General features: G+C 38.2%; 1 pseudogene; it reads left to right on the top strand.

Moving 5' to 3' along the window:
- The first annotated feature begins 7,652 nt into the window (after nucleotides 1-7,652).
- LOC115506058 lies at nucleotides 7,653-8,623 on the top strand (annotated as a pseudogene).
- The last annotated feature ends 973 nt before the right edge of the window (nucleotides 8,624-9,596 follow it).

The following is a 9,596-nucleotide window of genomic DNA, read 5'->3' as shown; positions in this document are numbered from 1 at the left end:
CTTTTAACCAGCGTGTGTGTGAGTTATTACGAAAAGGTGTTGATATTTGTCAAATGCTTGTTTTGCATTTATTGAAATAATGTAATGGTTCTCCTTCTTTAGCCTACTGAAATGATCACTTTTCTTGTTCGATATTTGAATATTAAACAAACTTTGTATTCCTGAAATAAACCTCACTTGATAATATATTGCCTTTGTATATTGCTGGATTCTCTTTACTAGAATTTTGTTAAAGATTTTTGTGTCCACATCCATGGAGGTTACTGGTCTGCAGTTTTCTTTACTAATAGTGTCTTATTCTGGTTTTGGTATTAGTATAATGTTACCTCCATCAACTAATTTTGGAAGTATTCATTTCTGTTTTATTTTATGGAAGGTTGAACAGGATGGTATTACTACCTCCTCAGATGTTTGGTAAAATTTATCAACAAAGCCATCTGGGCAAGGTTATTTGTGTGTGTGTGTGTGTGTGTGTGTATGTGTGAGACAGAATATTTGTAATTATGAATTTAATTTCTTTAATAATAAGGGCTATTCAGGTTACTATTTTTTCACAAGTGAATAAGCTTTATTACCTTGCACCTTTAAAAGAGTGTATACTTTTCACCTAAGCTATAGAATATATTGACATAAAGTTGTTCATAAGATTCCTTTTTTAAAAAAAATCACTTAAATCCAAGTCAGTTTACATATAGTATAATAACGGTTTCAGGAGTAGAATTAGTGATCATCACCTACATATAATACTCAGTGCTCATTCCAACAAGTGCCCTCCTTAATATCTATCACCCATTTAGCCCATCCCTCCACCCATCACCCCTCCAGCAAGCCTCAGTTTGTTCTCTGTGTTTAAGAATCTCTTGTGGTTTGACTCCCTATCTGTTTTTATCCTATTTTCGCTTCCCTACTCCTATGTTCATCTGTTTTATTTCTTCCACATATGAGCAAAATCATATGATATTTGTCTTTCTCTGACTGACTTATTTCGTTTAACATAATACACTCTAGTTCTATCCATGTTGTTGCAAATGGCAAGATTTCATTCTTTTTGATAGCAGAGTAATATTCTATTGTATATGTATACCACATCTTCTTCATCTATTCCAAAGTTGCTGTACCAGTTTCCATTCCCACCAACAGTGCAAAAGTATTCTCCTTTCTCTGCATCCCCACCTACATCTGTTGTTTCCTGAGTTGTTAATTTTAGCCAGTCTGACAGGTGTAAGGTGGTATCTCATTGTGGTTTTGATTTGTATTTCCCTGAGGATGAGTGATGTTGAGCATCTTTTCATGTGTCTGTTAGCCATCTGGATGTCTTCTTTGTAAAAGTGTCTGTTCATGTCTTTTGCCCATTTCTTCACTGCACTACTTGTTTTTTGGGCATTGAGTTCCAAAAGTTCTTTTATAGATTTTGTATACTAAACCTTTATCTGATAGGTCATTTGCAAATATCTTCTCCCATTCTGTTGGTTGCCTTTTAGGTTTTGTTGATTGTTTTCTTCACTGTGCAGAAGGTTTTTACCTTGATGAGGCCCCAATAGTTCATTTTTGCTTTTGTTTCCCCTGCTTCCAGAGATGTGTCAAGAAGGTGCTGTGGCCGAGGTCAAAGAGGTTGTTGCCTATTTTCTCCTCTAGGATTTTGATGGCTTCCTGTCTTACATTGAGGTCTTTCATCCATTTTGAGCTTATTTTTGTGTATGGTGTAAGAAAGTGGTCCAGGTTCATTCTTCTACATGTCACTGTTCAGTTTTCCCAGCACCGCTTGCTAAAGAGACTGTCTTTTTTCCATTGGATATTCTTTCCTGCTTTGTCAAAGATTAGTTGGCCATATATTTGTGGGTCCATTTCTGGCTTCTCTATTCTGTTCCATTGATCTGAGTGTCTGTTCTTGTGCCAGTATCATACTGTCTTGATGATTACAACTTGATGATTACAGCTTGAAGTCTGGAAATCTGATGTGTCCCTTTTTGGTTTTCTCTTTGAGGATTGCTTTGGCTATTTGGGCTCTTTTCTGGTTCCATACAAATTTTGGAATGATTTGTTCCAGCTCTGTGAAGAATGCTGGGGTTATTTTGATGGGGATTGCATTGAATGTGTAGATTGCTTTGGGTAGTATTGACGTTTTAACAATATTGGTTCTTCCAGTCCATGTTTTTTCCATCTCTCTGTGTCTTCTTCAATTTCTTTCATAAGCTTTCTATAATTTTCAGTGTACAGATATTTCACCTCTTTGGTTAGGTTTATTCCTAGGTATTTTATGGTTCTTGGTGCAATTACAAATGGGATAGAGTTTTTGATTTCTCTTTCTGTTGCTTCATTATTGGTGTATAGAAATGCAACCGATTTCTGTATATTGATTTTATACCCTGCAACTTTGTGGAATTCATGGATCGGTTCTTGAAGTTTTTTGGTGGACTCTTTTGGGTTTTCCACATAGGGTATTGTGTCGTCAACAAAGAGTGAAAGTTTGACTTTTTCCTTGCCAATTTTGATGCCTTTTCTTTTGGTTGTCTCGTTGCTGAGGTGAGGACTTCCAACACTATGTTGAACAACAGTGGTGAGAGTGGACATCCCTGTTGTGTTCCTGCCCTAAGACGGAAATATCTGTTATTCTCTATTGAGGATATTAGCTGTGGGTCTTTTGTATATGACCTTTATGATCTTGAAATATGTTTCTTCTATCCCTATTTTCCTGAGGGTTTTTTATCAAGAGAGTATGGTGTATTCTGTCAAATGCTTTTTCTGCATCTATTGAGAGGAACATATGGTTTTTGTCCTTTCTTTTATTAAAGTGATGTATCACATTGATTAATTTGTGGATATTGAACCAGCCCTTCACCCCAGAAATAAATTGCACTTGAATCATTGTGGTGAATAATTCTCTTAATGTATTGTTAGATCCAGTTTACTAGTATCTTGTTGAGAACTTCTGCATTCGTGTTCATCAGGGAAATTGGCGTGTAGTTCTCCTTTTTCGTGGGGTCTTTGTCTAGTTTTGGAATCAAGGTAATTCTGGCCTCCCAGAATTTGTTTGGAGGTTTTCATTCCATTTCTATCTTTTGGAACAGCTTCAAAAGAATAGGTATTAACTCTTCTGTGGACGATCTGGAATAAATGGACACATTCCTGGAAACATATAAACTACCAAAAGTGAAACAAGAAAAAATAGAAAATTTGAACAGACCTACAATCAGTAAAGAAATTGATTCAGTTATCAAAAATTTCCCAATAAATAAGAGTCCAGGGCCAGATGGCTGCCCAGAGGAATTCTACCACCACACCTAAAGAAGAGTTAATAACTATTCTTTTGAAACTGTTCCAAAACATAAGATTCCTTTATCTTTTTAATGTCTGTAGGATCCAAAGTAAAATACTTTTCTTCTAGGTATGGTAATTTGAGTTTTCTCTCTTTCTTGTTGGCTAAAGGTTTATAATTTTGTTGATCATTTCAGAGAGGTAGTTTTTTATTCTATTGATTTTCCTTTTTGTTTTCACTTTTCTATGTCATTGATCATTCATTTTCCCCATTTTCCTGCTCATCTTAAGTTTGCCTTGCTCATTTTTTTTTCCTCCGGTTTCTTAAGGCAATAGCTTAGATCAGAGGTTGGCAAATTAGAGCCTGTGGCCTATTTTTGTACAGCCTCTGAACTAAAAATGTTTTTTTTATATTTTAAAGGGTAATAAAACAAAGAACAGTCGACAGAGATCATCTATGAGTCACAAAGCCCAACATGTGTACTATTTGGCTGTTAGTTTTCAAAGTTTACCAATTCCTGGCTTAAATCATTTGTTTGAGTCTTCTTAAATATCAGCATTTAAAACTACAAATTTCTGTTTATTGACTGCTTTAGCAGGATCCCACAGCTTTGTTACAATATTTTGTCTTCTTCATTTGAATAAAAGATTTTCCAATTTTCCTTGTGATTTCTTTTTTTGTCCTAAGGGTTATTAACTGTTTCTTAATTTCCAAATGTTTGCTTATTGATTCCTATCTCGTTAAATCCTGCTGTGGTCAGAAATGTATTTTATATGCATTCCATCCTTATAAGTTTGTTGAGAGTTAAGTATCCAGAATAAAGGTTGTCTTGGTAAATATTCCATTTACACTTGAAAATAATTTGTATTCTGCTGTGTTTTGGTGTTTTATATATGCCAGTTGTGGAGGCTCTTTTTTTCTCTATACATGTATACATATATGTCTTCATTACCTTTTGTTTAAAAATACTTGTTGAGAAGTATGTTCTTTCTGTCCAATTAATTGACAAAGTTGCCTGGGCTGAAATTCGATTGATTGAAAATCTGTAGATTTCGTCCTTCTGGCTGTCTCAAAACATTTATTTTCAAATATCCAAGGTCAAAAATTTTTTTTTCAAACTAGACAAATGATAAGAATCCCTTGAACATTAGTCTCATGCAATGTGATGGTTTGTTAGCAAAGAAAAATTCCTACAGTCTTTCTTTGAACAGTGCCATTGAATTTGATGGTAAGGTATATTCCAATGACTTAAAATAATTGTAAGGCTATGTCACTATTAGGAATAGGTACATAAATTAAGTAGAAATGAAGCGGATTCTAAAGCTGGACGATTTTTTGAAGCTCCAACATTTACAAGTTGAGTTTATAAAGTTTTGACTTTTAATGATCATTTCTGTCTTTTTCTTCTACTTTGCTATTCCCAGGCAATATTATTGCTGCAGAAGCAATATTATAAAAAGAATATCATCTTGTATACTTTTAATCTGAATGAAATTATGAAAGCGTTATTGAACATGACCTTAAATAAAGCCAAACTATCAATAACCTAGAATCACCATTTTGGCTTCCTTGAAAGTATATTTGATGCTAACAGATTAATTTACGACTGTTCGGTGTCTTGGCAGGTTCCCTTTTATCACATGTAAAGTGAGTAATGGGTTCTTTATTCAAATGGATTTTTAAGAAAACAAAAAGTCGCATTTTTACTTGATTTAACGAATACTGAAATTGGAATTCCAGAAAGATATTTCCTGAAATGGCTAGACTGAGATGGAAGGTCTGTTAGTTAATGTTATAAGTAAATACCTACAGCTTCAGAAACCTACTTCGTGCAGGGCCCGGAGGTGACTTTCAGAATTAAGGGTCCACAGAGCCACAGGCTCAGAGCTACACGGCCCAGAGCCCACTCTTTGGTCCCGTGTGACATTGGTTTCGTGTATTATAAGGCAGCGAGTGAGGTATTTCCCAATGGGGAGCTCTCTGACTCTACACCATGCTTAAACCCTATGTGCACGTGTGTTAGGCCCTATGGCAAGTAACGTTTACAAAGTCCCGGTCCTGGTGTTCAGAAATGATACCACTAGAAGATTCGCCAGCTTTTCAGATGTTTTTATAACTAAAGGTTCATATCTGAAAATCGAGTGTTCCCTTCACTGAAAAAGAAAACTTCTCACATTCAAAATGATTTGAAAGGAAATCCACCTCGTTGAAAACTGGTGGCATGATTTTTGAAGTCATATATACCCCCATCTTACACTAATACAAAGGTAAACTAACAAAGGGCTCTGTTCCTTGTTTACCAGGTGATTTTGGAAACGCTGTTATTAACTTAATAGAATGTCTGCATTTATTGATTATGACTTAGTAAAGAGAAGATATTAAAATAATTGATGCAAATAGCTACCTAATTTAATTATAAACTGTCACCTTGAACAGCCAACTGATGCATTTTAAAGAACCTGTTTGTTTCAATAGAGATCTTATACTTATCCAGGGGTACAGACTTTACAGCAATTATTTATATTATCATAATATATAAATATTTAGTTTGTAACATTCACGGTTTGGCCCAAACACATTTTAATAAAGCATAAATCCAATATAACATATGCCTTTCTCCAAATTATTTCAAGTTAATGCAAGGATGTTCTCACATGAAAAGATTTCTAAATAATTGCAAAAATCTAGAATTGTTTAAAAGACCTTCAAAATAAAAAGGGAAAAGCATTGGATTTGGAATCAGGCGATCCAGGCTTAAATTTTGGCTTTGAGGGCAAGGTTCTTTGTAACTCTGCTCACTCCTCCCTGGATGAGTTCTAGTTCCCTCCATCTGCCTTTTGGGCATTATGCCAAAGAGTGAATGCTCTGAGAACAACTTTGAGGGCCGCACAGTTATATGAAGCTGAAGAGGCAGAAACTACAAGATTAATTTCAATCCGGAAATTGAAACCGATCCAATCTATACTCAACCCACAAACAATAACCTCTGAGTTTTGAAATATCTCCCTTAAACCTGTTTTATTTATCTCTTTATTCGCTTCGATTCGTAAGGAAAAGCACAGAGTTATCACAAATGAGTATTTGTGGTTGTATTTAACACAATCTTCTAGAGAGAGGAATTGCTGAGCCATAAATAAACCTCTTCTGTTTTTGAGTAAGATTTCACAAGACTTTATATTGCTTTCTTTAGGAAACTTTACACGGATAATGTTGAGCCTATCACCATGGTGTTTGTTACTAACCTTTTAGTTAGTACCCCAAAAACCTTAGTTTGAGGGAAAAAAATTCAGAATTATTAGAATTCTCATGCAAAGCATCTGCTGTCCTTGGGTTTGCAACTCAGGGCCTTTGCACTTGTTGGTCCTGTCCTTAGAAAATTTTCTCCAGGCATCCATATGGATGCCACCTCTATTCATTCATATCTCTGTTCAAATCTCACCTCATCACTGAAGTCCTCTTGATGTCCTTCTAGAAAGCGCACCCAATCCATCTTTCTCCTTGACATGGCTTGCTTTTGTGCTATAGCCCTTGTGCCTGTCTGCTATTGTGTATTTGTTTTTTGTGTGTTCACTATTTCCTTCACTAGAATGGAAGTTAGCGAAGTCACAGACTTTATTTTTATTTGTTGAGTTAATTAGTAATTAATGAGAAAAAGCAATACCTATATTTGCATTTATATCCAAGAAACTAAAAGCTTTGGAGTGTCTAATTCTACTTAGGAATACCAAAAAGATATAGTATATTTATAGTATAGTTATAAATCTTGTGTGTGTGTACTCAAACAGTAGCCATTCAGGTCTTTTGCTTTTATTTATTTTTTAAGTTTATTTATTTTGAGAGAGGAGAGAGAGAGAGCAAGGGAGGGGCAGAGAGAGGGAGAAAGAGAATCTCAAGCAGGTTCCATGTTGCCGACACAGAGCTCGACATGGGGCATGAATCATGAACTGTGAGATCATGACCTGAGCCGGGTTCATGACCTGAACCAAGATCAAGAGTCAGGCGCTCAACCAATTGAGTCACACAGATGCCCTATCAGGTATCTATTGAGTAGCCAAATGGAGATATTGAGTAGGCAGTTACCTGTGTATTCTCTTAGGAGAGAGGTGTGGTTGAGGATATCATTGGGGATGATCAGTGTATATGACGCTAATGTAGTGTGCAGTACTTGGTGTGATCAGTAGGAGAACAAGTATAGATAGAAAAGGGAGGAAGTCCAATGACCAAACCCAGGACACTCCACCATTAGACGGGGGGTGTGACCCTGGGAACAAGGTGTCAGGAGAAGCCACCAAGCGGAGAGAAAGTGAGCAGCCCGCAGTGGGTGAGGGTCCAGGCTGGGGTTCTGCCAACAGGGCTCCAATGTTCATGATGAGAGGTTGAGGGACTCTCCTCTCTTTTCTGTGTAGTTGATGGTGTTGGTGTGACGAGATGGCCAACAGCATCAAAACCTTTCTCCAGGACCTTGCCAAGGGAACTGAAGTGTCCGTCTGGGCTATTTGTGCCATCTCGAAGCTAGATGCTCAAATCCAGGACAAAAGGGAGGAGCAGTATTGAAGAAAGGCAAGTAGTACCTTGGCGCAGTAGAGGGAACAGGTATAGTGCACGAGCAGGAGAGGGAACCAGGTATTGTTACTGGAATTTTCCGATGCTCTGTTTGGAATGGCAGAGTATTCTCATGTGTTCTCCACTTGTTTCATCAAGTGTTTATTCCTGGGCTTCAGCCAGTGACAGCACAGGTTATCGGTGATCCATGGCTACGTGGAGATGCTTGGTCGTGGCTGGAGTTCTTTCTTGCATCAATTTCCAGTGTTCTTTGGGTTCTCCCCATCTGTGCTTAGCAGAGTTTCCAGTGTCATTTGGTTTCGGGATAGAATTGATCTGGCTTTTGAGGTATCAGGGAGAAAGTGTTCCCCATTCCCTGGTTTCAGCAAAACAGTTGCTCACGTGTTCTTCAACAGTTTTCTGTTGACTATCTTCTTCATGCAAGGGATGTTGTGAGTCTCTTTCCCAACCATATTTTTGGTCCCCTGGTTAGTCTTCTGCATATGTCTGTCTCTACTCACTAAACTGCTTTGGGTATCCTAGTTCAATAAAGGAATCAAAATCCACCAGTGGCTATCGGTCAGAAAGTCGTTGCCTTACTAGCTTGGATGTGGCTTGCCCTTGGCTTTCCTCATAGGAACACAGTCCCTGTACATTACCTCTCTATCCTCCTTCATTTACTCTTGTCAACTTAATGCATGGCAAAGAGCCAGCCATACATCTTGTTGGTGGTCTCCTTGGAAAGTCCACTGGACCTTCTATGTTCAGTCTGCCCGAGCCCTGCTCCTCCTCCGAAGGGTCCCTTTCATTAAGTGGATCTGCTGACTCCTGAGCCACCTGCATCCAGAGGGGAGGGGTTGTATTGGAAGGACCCTGTGGCAGCTCGTCTCCCTGTTTACCTCACCCCACTCTGCCCAGGGCCCTCTGCATATTCCCTTCTTCCGGAGGAACTGGGATTTTTGTCTCTGGTGACCACGAGGCACAATCTTCCTGACACCCGTATGTGGATTTTTAACACCACCCGGAACCTGAAAAGGTCCCAGGTTTCCCCCAGCACTTTTCTAACATTTGCTGGCCTCTGTGTCTAGACCGATATGACACCTTGTTTCTCTCCCTATGCCATTGGCTGCCCCACCTCCCCTTCCTCCCCCCCACCACCCTTGGATGAATGGACTTTGTAGTTGAAGCCATTTCATTCCGTACATTTGTTATTTCTGTTGGTTTTCTGTTATAAGGGCTGAGGGCAGACTGCCCCAAGACAGGCCACTTTGGGATGAAGATGATTTTAAGTTAAAAAGCAAGACAGCATGGTACTGACACAAAAACAGACACTCAGATCAATGGAACAAAATAGAGAACCCAGAAATGGACCCACAAACGTATGGCCAACTAATCTTTGACAAAGGAGGAAAGAATATCCGGTGGAATGAAGTCAGTCTCTTCAGCAAGTGGTGCTGGGAAAACTGGACAGTGACTTGTAGAAGAATGAACCTGGGCCACTTTCTTACACCATACCCAAAAACAAACTCAAAATGGATGAAAGACCTCAATGTAAGACAGGAAGCCATCAAAATCCTCAAGGAGAAAGCAGGCAAAAACCTCTTTGATCTTGGTCACAGCAACTTCTGACTCAGCACGTCTCCAGAGGCAAGGGAAACAAAAGCAAAAACGAACTATTGGGACCTTATCAAAACAAAAAGCTTCTGCACAGCGAAGGAAACGATCGGCAAAACTAAAAGGCAACCGATGGGAGAAGATATTTGCAAATGGCATATCAGATAAAGGGTTAGTATCCAAA

The sequence above is a fragment of the Lynx canadensis genome, chromosome F2 (assembly GCF_007474595.2).
Source record: "Lynx canadensis isolate LIC74 chromosome F2, mLynCan4.pri.v2, whole genome shotgun sequence".
In the NCBI taxonomy this organism is placed as follows: domain Eukaryota; kingdom Metazoa; phylum Chordata; class Mammalia; order Carnivora; family Felidae; genus Lynx; species Lynx canadensis.
Note: the sequence above shows the minus strand (reverse complement) of the source record. Positions and strands in the feature narration are given on the sequence as shown.